The sequence below is a fragment of the Macaca nemestrina genome, chromosome 14, assembly GCF_043159975.1.
Source record: "Macaca nemestrina isolate mMacNem1 chromosome 14, mMacNem.hap1, whole genome shotgun sequence".
Classification (NCBI taxonomy): domain Eukaryota; kingdom Metazoa; phylum Chordata; class Mammalia; order Primates; family Cercopithecidae; genus Macaca; species Macaca nemestrina.
The window spans coordinates 82,503,276-82,519,662 of NC_092138.1; the positions used below are offsets into that span (position 1 = coordinate 82,503,276).

A 16,387-nucleotide genomic window follows, 5' to 3' on the forward strand; every position below is an offset into this window, starting at 1 on the left:
ATAAAAGTATTTGAGGATATGACTCATTCTCACACATAGTATTTATTGTTCACTTACGCAGAAGGAAAACAACCCTCCCATTCTGATAAAATATCTTAGGCAACATTATGTTGAGGTCTGTATTCTCCACGTAAGAACACCAGTGTTACACACCTTTAACAAACAAGTCTTTATATTTCATTTAAAATCAGTAGCTAGTAAGAAAATTGAGGAAATAATTTTTTCATCGTTTGTTTTTCATTTTTATGTAGCCAAATTTATCATTCTCTTTCTTATAGTTTCTGCCTTTAGGGCCATATTTAGAAAAGCCACCACCATCCCAAAGATTGTAAAAATTTTCAAATATATTTGCTTCTGTTTTAATCATGTCATCTTTTACATTTAGAACTTCTAGGATGATATATGTGTATATGTGTGTGTAAGGCATAAAATATGTTCTTAATTTAATATTGTTCTTAAAGTTTAGTGAATTACCCCAACACTGTTTTTTGACTTTTCCCTTCTGTTTTAAATTACATCTTTATCATATACTCCCATGTGCTAAATTCTAGATATTTAATTTGTTCTATTGATGGTTTACTCCCAAAATGCTGGGATTACAGGTGTGAGATATCTCTCTGTCTTCCATGGGAAAGTGGGAATTTTTGAGGTGTTCCAGCAGTGGTGTGAGTTGCCAGCAACTCAATCACTTTGCAAGTGTACAGCTACCTCCCTGTCTCTGCTAGTAGAACCTTTAGCTCTATAGACAACTCTACGATGAGCAGAGGACCTCTAACAATCTCTAGTCCTAGTTGTATTGTAAAAAATCCTTGTCCTTGGAGAGGGCTGAGGGCATAATCTAGCTAGTGAGCATTCTGTAGGTCCATACCAATGGGAAGAACCTCTTACCAAAGACTTACAATAATGTGGATATCAAGGAAGCATAAAAAGCCAACAGTAGAGTGAAGAGTCAATGTGGATAAGTTTGAGGGACTTAAAATGTCATCAAATCCAAACAGGCAGCCTAGAAATAGATTTCCAAACACTGGATATGCAGACCTAGTGATGACCAAAGTGTGATTACTTAAAACTGCTCTTGACAGTTGCAGTCGCTTATACCTATAATCCCAGCACTTTGGGAGGCCGAAGTGGGTGGATCACTTGAGTCCAAGAGTTCGAGACCAGCCTGGGCAACACGGTGAAATCCTGTCTCTACAAAAAAATACAAAAATTAGCTGGACATGGTGGCGCATGCCTGTAGTCCCAGCTAGTCAGGAGGCTGAGATGGGAGGATCACCTGAGCCCAGGAGGCAGAGATCGCAATGAGTCAAGATTGTACCACTGCACTCCAGCCTAAGTAACAGAGCAAGATCCTGTCTCAAAAATAAAATAAAATTATACCCTCAAATTATTTGACATTCCTCTGATTTAGGGGTAGGTCTGTCCTCTCCTGTTGCATCTAGGTAGGCTTATTAATGCATCAACAAAGAGAGCATGGTGGGAAATGAGAATGTGGATATTCAAGGCTGGGTCAATGCAGTTTCTGACTTATTCACTCACTCGTAGAGCCTTGAGCCATACAAGAAGCCCGATTAGCCTGAAACTAACAAGCTGTAAGAAGCCAACTTATACAGGGCTCTGGTTCTTAGCCCTCATCTTTAAGTCATTCCAGCCAAAGTGTCAGACATGTGAGCAAAACGTTTTTCAGATTATTCCAATTTGGTCATTTTGCTCCATGTAAGGAGGTTCCTCAGTGACTAACACAAATATCCCTGGATTGGTTCCTTCCCTTTCATATCAGTCTGGTCCAGAGGTTGGCAAACTATGGCCTGTGGGCTAAATCTAGCCTGCTGGCTGCTCTTTGTATAGCATACTAGTTAGGAATGATTCCTACATTTTAAAATTGTCATGATCATTTGGAAGAGAAGAGGCACTCTGGCTTTTTGAGGCTTCAGCGGTTGTTTCTTTGATTCTTTCTCATCTTCTGAGTTCATCTACCTTCAATCTTTGAGGCTGCTGACCTTTGGATGGGGGGGTTTTTGTGAGGACTTTTACTTAAAATTAAGTTAAATTAAATTAAAATTGTTACATTTTTAAATGGTTACCTAGGTACCTTCATAATGTCTTGATCTGTCTCTTTGGTCTGCAAAGCCTAAAATATTTGCTATATTGTCCTTTACAGAAAAAGTTTTGGCTGGGAGTGGCAGCTCACCCCTCTAATTCCAGCACTTTTAGGCAGGAGGACTGCTTGAGGCCAGGAGTTTGAGACTACCCTGGCCAACAGAGTAAGACCCTGTCGAACAAGAAAAAGAAGGAGGAGGAAGAGGAGGAAGAATTAAAAAAAACCCTGCTACTTCCTGATTTAGTCCCCCAAATAGAAGAGAGATGGAAGAAAATAAGAGATTATTGCAGAGGCCTATCTAGATAGTATTGACTTCAGTTCCCCCAAAACAGAAATTAGACAGATAGGAACTATTGAGACGAATCTCTCTAAGTGTGACATAATGCTCGATAATCTACTTTAAACTTCTGTATTTCTTTCTTCAAGTCCTAGTTTCCCAAGGAAAATGACATTCTTCATACTCCTTAAGGAAGACTTTGATATTCCAAAGAGATATACATCCTATGTTGCTGAATCATTTCAAATTCTAGAATGCTGGAGCCACAGGGCATTTAGAGATTATCTAGTTCAACCCCTGTTCCATATTAAAGGAGGCTGGGCTAAATGGCCTAAAAACATGACTACTGTGAAAGGAAAATAAATCTTGGGACCCCCAAATCACTAAGCTAAAGGGAAAAGTCAAGCTGGGAGCTGCTTAGGGCCAACCTGCCTGCCGTTCTATTCAAAGTAGCCCTCTGTTCACTGAGATAAATCCACATCTGATCGCCTCCTTTGGAGAGGCTAACCAGAAACCCAAAAGAATGCAACCATTTGTCTTCTATCTACCTATGATCTGGAAGCCACCTCCCTGCTTCAAGTCTTCCTGCTTTCCTGCCTTTGCTTCAAGTCGTCCCACCTTTCCAGACCAAACCAGTGTTCATCTTGCATATGTTGATTGATGTCTCATGTCTCCCTAGAATGTATAAAGCCGAACTGTGCTCTGACCACCCTGGACACATGTCAGGATCTACTGAGGCTGTGTCACAGGTGCACGTCCTCAACTTTGGCAAAATAAACTTTCTAAATTAACTGAGACCTGTCTCCAATTTTCAGTGTTCACACTACTCATCTAGAGTAAAAGGCCTCATGAATTCACTGCAAGACAAGGACACAGGAAAGCAACCACCACACAGAAGAGATGTGGGCCCCAACATGTTGGTCTCTTACATCCAACCAAGTGTAATTGGCAAGCAACACAGGGCCAAGCACTACACCTGAGACGCCCTGATAACAGTCACAAAGACTGAATCTAAAACTTTGTCAGTACCCTGTGACTTACAGATGACTGTATTTGCTATACAACAGTGTGCTGGTATTGTTAAAGGGGTGGTGTGGGTGGGCGTGGGCACTAAGTTGCTAAGTAGTTTGCACTTTACTGTCCCTAATTGTTGCTGCTAAATTGAGGCATCCTTAAGTCCTCTGAGAACAGAAAACCCTCAAATCTTATTGAAGACAGGCTCTTATTTCATATTCTCCTTCTCTTCTTGCATCTTTTCCCCCTATGCTTTCTTCTCTTACTATCTTCTGTAAAAAAAAAAAATTTCTTTCTACTTCTATTCCTGGTCTTCCTTGCTTTGACTCTTCCTCCTCATATTCATGCCAAACTGTTTTTATTTAATTTATGCCTATAATCCCAGCACTTTGGGAGGCCAAAGTGGGTGGATCACTTGAGTCCAGGAGCTCGAGACCAGCCTGGGCAACATGGTGAAATCCCGTCTCTACAAAAAAATACAAAAATTAGCTGAGTGTGGTGGCATGCCTGTGGTCCCAACTAAGTATTAATATTTAATATTAAATAAATATTTCTGTATTTATTTAACACAAATGATGGGTTGCTTCTAACTGGAGTAGCAGGTGAGAGTCTGGCAAAGGGAAATGATCTGTAGTAACAAGGCAGAGACATCTAAAAGTCTAGAGAAAGTATTGGAAAATGTGATGAAAAAAATTCATTGATTTGCCAATACATATCATGACGGCTGAGATGAGAGGAAGCTGAGAAGTGTATAGCTCTTCCCAAAGGAAATATATGCAAAATATCCCAAAGGAAATGCAGCAGACTCATCCTTTTAATAATTTCCAAGTAAATAGTCAAAAACCCTGCTTAGGAAAAACTAAGAAAATATTGCTTCCACTGGCTCCAAATGGCCTGCTGAATTCCTATGACTATGTAGACTTCCACGAAATCCAAAATTGAGGAAATTTAAGGGACACTGCATTAATAGTATAATCACCCCATGCTTTTTGATACATGCCAGTGTTCTTCTTAGCTGAAAGTAATTTGACCTGGCTATGTGCTAAATGGTTCAAGATAAATGCTGGAAGATTTAGCTAACTGCCTTGTGAGAACTACCTAACATTAAGAAAAAGCTGATGCTATGTGGGTAGGCTTTGTCCTGTAAGAATTGTTGAACCAGCCTGCTTACTACTGAAACCTCCTTTGCAAAAATTATAAATGAGGAAATTATGGCAGTGAAAGATATCAGACCTAGCCAACTCCATCCTGCTTCTAACCTTTAAGCCGTCCTTGTTCATTCCTAGCTGTAGGCCGAACTAGCCTTGGGAAGGAATTCAGTTCGTGGTTTGACTCTGAAACAGTATTGATAATAGCCCTTTCCCCAAAAGACCCCCTTCTTGCCTGGGGACCAGTCCGCCTTTGTAGGACTAACAAATTAGCTACAAGATTAGAAATTGTGGTTTAGGGGTCATGCAGCCTCTGGCTACATGAGTGTGAACCTCCCCTATCTCTTCTAGGGATAATATCACTATTGCAAAACCTAAAATTAGTGCTTGAGATATTTTGCAGACCCTGCCCTTGATGGATCAGCTGATACCACCCAAACTGGTAATCTCGCTCAACCAGTTCTGTGATCCCATCCAGGAGCAGAAGACAGCAAGAAAATCTCACTTGACCCCCTGTGATTCCATCTCCAACCTGACCAATCAGCACTCTCAACTTCCTGAGCCACTCACTACCTGTCAAATTATCTTTAAAAACTCTGACCTCCCCCTTCCATGCTCAGAGAGACTGATTTGAGTAATAATAAAGCTCCGGTCTCCAGCACAGTTGAGTCTGTGTGAATTACTCTTTATTGCAATTCCCCTGCCTTGATAAATCGACTCTGTCTAGGCGGTGGGCAAGGTGAACCCACTGAGCGAATATACTACTACCCACATTTTTGCTGTTGAGCTCAGCTGTCTGGTTGGGCTTCTCTTTGGTGCCTACCCTATTCCAACAGACACATCCATCTTACATAATAGGACTATTCTCAACTTAGACCATCCTACCTCAACCAATGAGTTGTGAAGGCAGAATACATGACCAAAAGAAAAAAAACAGAAGCAGAAGAAGAAAGTTTAAATAACCCCTACACAATCTGATTTTGGATTTCAACTAAGAAAATAGCATTTTGTATGATAAAATGATATATGATCTACTGAAGCTAATTTCTCTAATTTAACTAATTTGAGAATGCTTGTCAGAACCTTCTTAGAGTGGTGCCAACAACATTTCTATACTTACTTGCATATGAGAAAGTTTAGGCAGAAATCAGAATTTTGATTTGCTAAAATGTAATCTTTGATGGTTAAAAAAATTCATTGATTTTTTTTTTTTTACATAAACATTAACATGAAGCCAGACTTTGGAGGACTAGATTATTAATAAGGTGGCTTTTTAAACTTATTGTTTAAATCTCACACTTCTGAGAATGAAAGAAGCAAATTAATAATCATGCCAGGGCAACGGGAAAAAACTGAGGTTGTCACAGTCAAGTCAGGAAGTTCAGTCACTCTAATTACGCGAACCACTTTTTGTGGGAATGTATTCAGAATTTCCCAAGTGGTAGCAGAAGGGATGCTGGAAAGATTTTTTCCCTGCATCTACTTTCTCACTTCCCTTCCTCATTTCCCTAGAGTTCCCTAATGTCTCCTCCAACATCCTCAGCTACTTTTTCTCATCTTTATTCACTAGAATGTGAGCTGAATTTGACATAAAAATGAAGCATCAGGCTGGGCGCGGTGGCTCAAGCCTGTAATCCCAGCACTTTGGGAGGCCGAGACGGGCGGATCATGAGGTCAGGAAATCGAGACCATCCTAACTAACACAGTGAAACCCCGTCTCTACTACAAAATACAAAAAACTAGCTGGGCGAGGTGGCGGGCGCCTGTAGTCCCAGCTACTCGGGAGGCTGAGGCAGGAGAATGGCCTAAACCCGGGAGGCTGAGCTTGCAGTGAGTTGAGATCTGGCCACTGCACTCCAGCCTGAGCGACAGAGCGAGACTCCGTCTCACTCAGAAAAAAAAAAAAAAATGAAGCATCAAAACTAGTTTCACAGCCAGGCACTGTGGCCCATGCCTGTAATCCCAGCACTTTGGGATGTAGAGAGGGGCAGATCACCTGAGGTCAGGAATTCAAGACCAGCCTCACCAACATGGCGAAACCCTGTCTCTACTAAAAGTACAAAAATTAGCCAGGCATGGTGGCCCACGCCTGTAGTCCCAGCTACTCAGGAGGCTGAGGATTGAATCTGGGAAGCGGAGGTTGCAGTGAGCCGAGATCATGTCACTGCACTCCAGCCTGGGTGACAGAGTGAAACTCCATCTCAAACAAACAAACAAAAAGAAATAAAAACATCTAGTTTCACATATACTTGAACTTCAGTGGCTGACTGTCCTTGGCAGCAAAACAGCTGTAATTTTTAGGAAACTCAAGAGTGGCTACCAGTGTGGCTGCAGACTGCACAGCATTAATGTAAAAGATACATCTGTATATCCTATTTTTCTTTAGAGAAGAAACTTCATACCCCCTTTCTGGCATGCAAAAAAGCAACAGTATTAGAAGGTTAATTAGAAGTTGAATGAAGTTTCATGCAGACTAGCTTGTAGATCAACAAACTTGACCTGATTCTATCCTATGTATGTGGCACTCACGTGGTTTCTCATATCTCTCCCAAGCAAAAGGAGAACAATCTGTCTTATTCACAGTATTTGTGCTGAATGCCTGAGATGCACACGCCACGCATGTCACAAGGCAATCATGTCTTTACAAAGTTAGAGAAAGAGGTAAACCTATGATGGCTGGCCCGGTGACCCCTAGGGACTTCAAGAAATCCCAAAGACTCACCCTTTGAATAAGATGTCACCCTTTGAAGAAAATGTCAGCAACGGAAAAGTCAGAGGGAGAGCAACGATGGAAAGGAGATGTGCTCTCAGAAAACTTTTGAAAACTGGCTTTTAAATAAAGTGGGAAAAAGCATGTCTTTACTTACAACTTAGACGAATACCAGCTCTCAAGCTTCTATGTGAACAGGTCTGTTAACGAAGTCGTCTTCAACCTGTCTCCAGATGTGTCTCAGGCACATGGGAATCGTCGTCAGAAGAAAGAGGGAGCCACCCTTTTGACAGACATTGCAATGTCATAATAATGACAGAATTATAAATAAATAACTTTAAGTTATGATAAAGAATAGCCAATACTTACCTGGAGCTTACTATGAATCAGGGACTGTCTTGAGTACTTTTTCTGTATTATCTCAGGAAAACCTGGGCTTAGAGTCATTCAGGCCTGAGTCTGAGCCCTGGTTCTGTCACTTTTTAGCTGTGTGGTCATGAGGAAGAAGTTTCTTAAACTTCTTTAATATTGAGTTTCTTCAAATGTAAAATACTCTTAGGGCTGTTGTGGAAACGGATTAGATCAGGTATGCACAAGCACCAATAGGGTCCGTTTCCTCTTGTGTTGGACACTGCAAGCCTTCAGATGACAAAACTTGGGTGTTTGGGAACATTGTCTGAAGGTTATTGAGTAGTTAACCATTCTAATGTCACATGGTGTGAAGCATTCACAGCAGTGCCCATTAACTTTGAGAAGATTGTGTGCCTCCTTCTGCTTGGGAAAAACTCATTTCTATTACCTATTTTCTACAAACATTGAGAAGTGTGGGAGGAAAGAGCCCAATAGGATTAATCAAAACCAAAGAAGATATAACAAGAATGGCAAAGACGGTATCATGAAATTGATGGAATTCATTTGCATTTCCCTTCAGGGTGCGAGATTTCAGATTTTTTCCCCAAAAGGGTATTCATGGAAAGGTACTAAATGTCTGCACTACCTCATCAGAAATGTTTATTTCTTTTTTTTTTTGAGATGGAGTCTCCCTCTGTGGTCCAGGCTGGAGTGCGGTGGTACCATCCCAGCTCACTGCAACCTCCACTTCCCGCGTTCAGGGGATTCTCCTGCCTCAGCCTCCAGAGTAGCTGGGATTACAGGCACTTGCCATCATGCCTGACTACTTTTGTAGTTTAAGTAGTGACGGAGTTTTGCCATGTGGGCCAGGTTGGTCTCGAGCTCCTGGCCTCAAGTGATCTGCCTGTCTTGGCCTCCCAAAGTGCTGGATTTACAGGCATGAGCCACCACACTGAGCCAGAAATGTTTATTTCTTGTGAACTGGTGCTCATTAAAATAGAGTACACTCAGCCAGGCGTGGTGTCTCAGGCCTGTAATCCCAACACCTTGGGAGGCTGAGGTGGGCAGATCACTTGAAGCCACGAGTGTGAGACCAGCCTGGCCCATGTGGTGAAGCTTCATCTTTACTGAAACTTCAGAAATTTCCCGAGCGTGACAGGCGTGCCTGTAATCCCAGCTACTTAAAAGGCTGAGGCAGGAGAATCACTTGAACCTAGGAGGTGGAGATTGCAGTGAGCCAAGATGGTGCCACTGCATTCCATCCTGGGCAACAGAGAAAGACTGTCTCCAAATAAATAAATAAATGCATAAATAAAAAATAGAGTACCCCTTACATAGTTTCCTCTTGTCAAAAACTTCAGATACACAATATTTGCAGCTCCACCCATTCTCAATAGAGTAGATAGTTTATGTTGCTAATTATTAGTACTAAAATACTTGCTAATTAAACAGTCAACAACCACAAAACTGCTTTGGGAATGAGGCTGGTCCTTGTAATTGACCTCATTTTGTAAGTGAAGGAAGGAACATGAGCACAGAAAAAGACTATGGGACCTAGCCAAAGCCACAGCTAGTAAAGGACAAGGACAAAAGCTAGAACTGATGAATCCTGAATCCTAAATTACAATGCCTTGTTCATCAGCTTTTATCAACCTTCAGCAATTTTAGGTGCTTTTCTGTGGTTGTACTTGTGGGATTCAAAGCTGGATTTTGTTATTGTTGTTCCTTGGCATAATAAACAAAGCAAATTTTATTTAAAAATAAACACACTTTTATACGTAAACATGCACACACATGTAAAAATCTAAATTCCTTCTTAAACAGTGGCCTACTAATAATTACTTTTAGGATCAGTGTACAAAATACAAAGGATCAGTGCCTCTGGGTTGCGGGGAGGACTTGGCAGGCTTAGATGCTATATGAAGGGATGCTAGAACACTTTAAATGTAAAGTGTTTTACTTCCATGCTGTGTGATGCTATTCCTGGCTCCTTCAGTTTAGCCAGTCCAATCATGCTAAAGCCAGCCACTAGTACCAGCTCTTTTTTTTTTTTTTTTTTTTTTTTAGACAAAGTCTCATGTCTCGCTCTGTTGCCCAGGCTGGAGTGCAGTGGCACAATCTCAGCTCACTGCAACCTCTGCCTCCCAGGTTCAAGCAATTCTCGTGCCTCAGCCTCCCAAGTAGCTGGGATTACAGGCATGCACCACCACACCTGGTTAATTTTTGTGTTTTAGGCCGGGCGCGGTGGCTCACGCCTGTAATCCCAGCACTTTGGGAGGCCGAGGCGGGCGGATCACAAGGTCAGGAGATCGAGACCACGGTGAAACCCCGTCTCTACTAAAAATACAAAAAATTAGCCGGGCGCGGTTGTGGGCGCCTGTAGTCCCAGCTACTCGGGAGGCTGAGGCAGGAGAATGGCGTGAACCCGGGAGGCGGAGCTTGCAGTGAGCCGAGATCGCGCCACTGCACTCCAGCCTGGGCGACAGAGCGAGACTCCGTCTCAAAAAAAAAAAAAAAAAAAATTTTGTGTTTTTAGTAGAGACGGGGTTTCACCATGTTGGCCAGGCTGGTCTTGTCAATTCCCAACCTGAAGTGATCCACCTGCCTCAGCCTCCCAAAGTGTTGGGATTACAGGTGGCGTGAGTGAACCATTGCCCTGGCCAAGTACCAGTTCTTAATGCTGGTATTTGCCTAGGATCTTGACATTTGCCTGTGATCCCCTTCCCACCTGCATAAAGATCCTATAATTTGAGCTCAGTTCCTTGAGCTCTCTGATACCCTCAGACTATACTGTGATAATAAGAAACTACTTAAGTCCCTTCTCTGGCTGACTGGTCTCATGTTCCCACTAATAATAAATAACATAGTTTGTATTCATGATCTGGGTTACACCCAAGCTAGCAGCTATACAATATTTTTGTAACCATAATATGTTCATTGCTGATGTACACAGCAAGTCAATACACTGAGACAATATGTTGTGTGTTGCAGAGAAAGAGGTTTAATCATAGCGCCAGTGAACGAGGAGATGGAAAGTAACTAATCTGTCTCACCGAGAAGTTTGGGGCTAGACTTTTTTTAAGGCTTTTGGAGTGAGCCAAAGAGTGGAGATTGATTGGTTGAAGAGTGCAGGGTGAAGTCATGGGATAAGGAGATGAAGAAGCTGTATTCTTACACTGATCCCGTTCTTCTGTGGGGGTCTTCAAACTGGTCTCTAGAATTCAAGGTCTGAGAAAGATCATAAGTAATCCTTAAACAAAAGCCTTATTATTCTAATGTCAGATATCCTATCTATAGGAACAATGGGGACGCCAATGAGTCTCGAACAGTCTTATGACCCTAATGTCAGAGACCCTATGTATAGGAACAATGGGGATGCAAATGGTCAGCATCTAATGCTGCATGACTTTTAGCAACAAGGAAGTGGACCAAAGTGCAGCCTGATTGATGCTTAATTATAACTATATTTCTGTCCTGAACCTGGCATGCAATTCTTGTCAACCCTGTGGGAGTGGTTTCATTTTGAGACATAGAGAGTTTTTTTCCTGTTGTGCTTTCTGGATCAAGCTACCGGCTCCAGATCAGTGGGGTGGCAGCAATGGTTTCTAAAAGGTACTGCCTATACAGCCAAGAACAAAAAGTCATATTCTTTTTTTTTTTTTTGAGAGAGAGTCTCGCTGTGTTGCCCAGGTTGGAGTACAGTGGCACCATCTCAGCTCACTGCAACCTCTGCTTTCCAGGTTCAAGTGATTCTCCTGCCTCAGTCTCCTGAGTAGCTGGGATTACAGGCATGTGCTACCACGCCCAGCTAATTTTTGTATTTTTAGTAGAGACAGGGTTTCACCATGTTGGCCAGGCTGGCCTTGAACTCCTGACCTCAAGTGATCCTCCTGCCTCAGCCTCCACAAGTGCTAGCATTACAGGCTTGAGCCACTGTGCCTGGCCTCCAAAAGTCAAATTCTTGGCTTTGAGTTCTCAAGTAGACACTTGAAATTCATAGCAGAGACAATAGGCTGGAAAGCAGAGATTTCTAAATTGCAAGAGCTGGGCTGTTTGAAAGAGAAAGTATTTTTAAGTTCAGAAGCTTGGCTTTGAAAATCAAGAGCCAAAGTCCAAATGTAAACTTTAGACCATAATTATCAGACTCTGGAAGAATATAAGATGATGCATGAGCATTTTCCTAGCCAAAAGGAAGTAAAATTTCTGCCACTTGGCAGGAGATAGAATTGGAGAGGACATGAAGGAACTTGGCCTCATAGATGTAATTTCTCTCCTTTACACACTTCCAAGCTGAGTCCTAAGAAGGAGACGGGGAAACACATCAGCTATTCTGCTGAGGACTGGGGGGCTCTCAGAGCAGGAAAATCATCATCAAGCTCCCCAGGTGTTGCCTGGTATCATGGCACAATTGGTGGTGAATCCCATCTATAGCAGAGAGCCTGATCTGAGGAGGAGCAATGACTAAATGTACTCTCCAGGTAGATGGGTCTCAGGGCAGCTTCTAAGAGGCCTGCACACCCCTGAATGATGTGGGAATATAACCGTCCAACGAGTTCTCCTTGCCCACTGCCAAAACAGAGCCAACTTATCCAGGAATACTGTCTAGGCCTGCTCCTAGACAGAGCCGACTTATCAAGGAATTTCAATGGAGGAAAAGTATAATTCGTGCAGAGTCAACTGTATAGGAGACTAGAGTTTTATTATTACTAAAACAAATCAGTCTCCTTGAAAACCCAGAGACCAGCGTTTTTCAATTTGGTGGGTAGGTGTCTGGAAAGTGGGGAGTGCTGATTGGTCGAGTCAGAGGTGAAATCATAAGGAGTCAAAGTTGTCCCCTTGCACTAAGCCGGTTCCTGGGTAGGGACCACAAGACCAGATGAGCCAACGTATCAATCTGGCTGGTGCCAGCTGATCCACTGAGTGCAAGGTCTGGAAAATATCTCAAGCACTGATCTTAGGTTTTATAACAGTGATGTTATTCTCAGGAGAAATTTGAGAGGTTCAGAATCTTGCAGCCTCCAGCTACAGGCCTCCTAAACCAAATCTAATCTTGTGGCTGATTTATTAGTCCTACAAAACCAGTCTAATCTCTAGGCAGAAAGGGAGTTTGTTTTGGGAAAGGGCTGTTATCTTCTTTGTTTCAAAGTTAAACTATAAACTAAGCTCCTCTCAAAGTTAGTTTGGCCTCCACCCTGGAATGAACAAGGACACGTTGGAGGTTAGAGGCAAGACGGGGTCGGTTAGGTCAGATCTTTTTCACTGTAATAATTTTCTCAGTTATACTTTTTGCAAAGGCGGTTTCAGGAAAACCTTCAAAAGTTCCCGGTATGGTGGCTCCTCATAAAATGAAAATAGAATTATCATATGATCCAGCAATTTCACTTCTAGGTATTTACCCAAAAGAATTGAAAGCAGGGACTGAGACATTTTTACATCCATGTTCATGGTAGCTTTATTCACAATAGCCAAAAGCTGGAAACAATGCAAATGCCTATCAATAGATAAATGGATAAATAAAATGTGATGTATCCATACAATGGAATATTATTCAGCCTTCGAAAGGAATGAAATTCTGAAACATGCTAAACATGGATGAACCTATAAAACATTAGGCTAAGTGAGGCTGGACATGGTGGCTCACACCGGTAATCCCAGCACTTTGGGAGGCCGAGGCGGGCAGATCACGAGGTCAGGAGATCGGGACCATCCTGGCTAACTCGGTGAAACCCCGTCTCTACTAAAAACACAAGAAATTAGCTGGGTGTGGTGGCACGCGCCTATAGTCCCAGCTACTCTGGAGGCTGAGGCAGGAGAATCGCTCGAACCCGGGTGGCAGAGATTGCAGTGAGCTGAGATCGCGCCACTACACTCCAGCCTGGGCGACAGAGTGAGACTATGCCTCCAAAAAAAAAAAAAAAAAAAGTTATGCTAAGTGAAATGAGCCAGATGCAAAAGGACAAATCCTGTAGGATTCCACTTATGTGAAATATTTAGAACAATCAAATTCAGACAAACAGAAAGTAGAATAGTGGTTACCAGGGGCTAGAGGGAGGGGAGAATACAGAGCTATTCTTTAATAGGTACTGAGCTTCAGTTTGGGGTGATGAAAGTATTGTGGAGATGGGTAGTGATGATGGTGGCTCGACAATATAAAGATGAACAAGAATGCCACTGAAATGTATACTTTAAAATGATTAAAATGAAAATTCTTATACATATTTTACCATATTTTTAAAAGATATAATTAAAAAAACTATCATGCCCCCTAAAGAAGGACAAAAATGACTGAAAGTGAGGCCAGTGGACCTGGAGAGGTCAGGATGAGGAAGACTTAGAGTGACTTGTGAGGTCCTGGGGACTGATGAGCCAAGGGGGCACAGACATTTCAGCACGGTTATAGGAGGATAGGCAACCAATACAAGGGAAACACAGATTATTCATCTCAGAAGAAGCCAACTAGGTGGTTTACTGAAGCCCATGAACCATGTTCCTCTTTCCCAAAGTCAGGATGATAGACCACCCAGGACCTGGATCATTCAGAACCTAGATGTTACTCCCCCAGAAGGGATAGTAGGAAGTAGAAGTAGAAAATCCTAATTTGACTATTTATCCAAAAAACATTGAGTTTAAACTGCAAGTAACTGAGATTACTTTGTATTACAGAGTTAGGTTTTCCATCATCAGTGAAATAACCCACGAGCTAAAGTGAGTTATAAAGAAATCATTTCCATTTTGCACACATGAATGTGACTGTGAAATGTATTCCCATTGTATTGTTATATACCTTTTCTAAACCCAAATCTAAGGTGTTTCTCAAATCTGTGGCAATAATGGGGCACTTTGGTGTGGAACAGGGAGCTCTTGGTTCAAGATGATTACATCTTCTTTGCATTCACCATCTGATGCAACCACGTAGTCATACCGATGGTCATCTTCTAGACCAACTCTAGAACATGGGTATTTATGAAGCTGGATCTTTGGAGTACCTACAATTAAAACAATGAACAAACATGGCTCTTCAGGTCCCATGTTGCACCTAGGCCTTTGAGAACCTCTTTTTTTTTTTTTTTTTCTGAGACATAGTCTCTTTCTGTTGCCCAGGCAGTGGCGTAATCTCGGCTCACTGCAACCTCCGCCTCCCAGATTCAAGCAATTCTCCTGCCTCAGCCTACCGAGTAGCTGGGACTACAGGCACGTGCCACCACGCCTGGCTAATTTTTTGTATTTTTAGTAGAGACGGGGTTTCACCGTGTTAGCCAGGATGGTCCCGATCTCCTGACATCGTGATTCCCTCACCTCAGCCTCCCAAAGTGTTGGGATTACAGGCATGAGCCCCCGCGCCTGGTCCCGAGAACATCTTTATACTGTTTGGATAACCCTGCTACCAGCATTTTCCAGTGGTTAATGATAAGCAACAAGAAGGGCCTTCTGAGCTAGTAGCTATTAATAATTGTAAACATGTATTACATACTTACTCAATGCTAACACTGTGTTGAGTACTTTACATGATTATCTCATTTAGTCCTCACAACAAATCTTTGAGGTAAGTATTACTGTTAATTGCATTTGGCAGAAAAGCAAACTGAAGGTTAGTGAAGGCAAATAACTTGCTCAAGATGACACTGCTAATAAGTAGCAGAGCTAGGAGGAACCTAGAAACCTGACTTCCCAGCTCAAGTGCTAATGATGGCATTACATTGAGTATTGTTACTGGGACATCCTCCTGATCTACTCTAAAAATCTAGATCACTGACTTGAATATTCCTGGATGCAGTATAGTTAAGAACTGGCTTAACCACTAGATCTGTGTTTGAGGACTCACAGATTCATTACTGGTCCACATATACAAGCAGAGCTTCTGCATGATACCCAATAGGACTTTCTTAAAATTGTGGAAAGCATTCAGTGTATCTTGGGATTTACTAGTCTTATGGATAATTCATCTCTCCAATTCTATCCAGACCACCGCATAAAGGAGAACATATTATGCATTGCCAGGCTGCATCATCAAGCTATGAAAAATAGCTTGCCTCTCAAGCCTTCCCTACTTCCCCATATCATTGGAAGCTCCACTTCTATCCCTGTGGTGTTAGGGAGTATCTTACTCCTAGAGAAGCCAGACAACAGTGACTTCCACAATAGCCTCATGTGGAAGTGAGAGTTAATAACCTGAGAGACAGCCATGTGCGGTGGCTCACAGCTGTAATCCCAGCACTTTGGGAGGCTGAGGTGGGCGGATCACGAGGTCAAGACCATCCTGGCCCACATGGTGAAACCCCGTCTCTACTAAAAATACAAAAATTAGCTGGGCATGGTGGCGCCTGTCTGTAGTCCCAGCTACTCGGGGGGCTGAGGCAAGGAGAATTGCTTGAATCCAGGAGGCGGAGGTTGCAGTGAGCTGAGATGGCGCCACTGCACTCCAGCCTGGGAGACAGAGCAAGACTCCGTCTCAAAAAAACAAAACAAAACAAAACAAAAACTTGAAACACTGCCCAAGAAAGGTGAAGGCTAAACCTCAGGGGATGATCTTGAAGCAACTGAGACAGACCTAGAAACTTGCCTCATGTGATACAAGAAGACCCAGCTTCTTTTTCTCTACCCTATAGGCCCTGGGCAGGCATGTAGGTGATATTTTATTTCACAAACAAGGGAACTAAAAGTATGGACATTTCTCTGTTCCTCATTCTGTCTGCCCTAAAATATCTCAGCTATCTAGCCCCAAGTAGAGCAGACTGGCACTACCTGGCAGGATTCAGAGGGGAACTGTTCTAACCAGGAGCAGCCAA

At 42.4% G+C, this 16,387-nt stretch overlaps 1 protein-coding gene across 1 annotated transcript in view; it reads right to left on the minus strand.

Annotated features, from left to right (window-relative positions):
* The window catches only part of SHOC1 (shortage in chiasmata 1), a 124,406-nt gene extending 116,912 nt beyond the window's left edge, over positions 1 to 7,494 (minus strand). Inside the window, exon 1 of the mRNA XM_011740363.3 lies at positions 7,408 to 7,494. The gene's annotated coding sequence lies outside the window, so the exon portion shown is untranslated. The remainder of the gene's footprint in view (positions 1 to 7,407) is intronic.
* Positions 7,495 to 16,387: the final 8,893 nt, after the last annotated feature.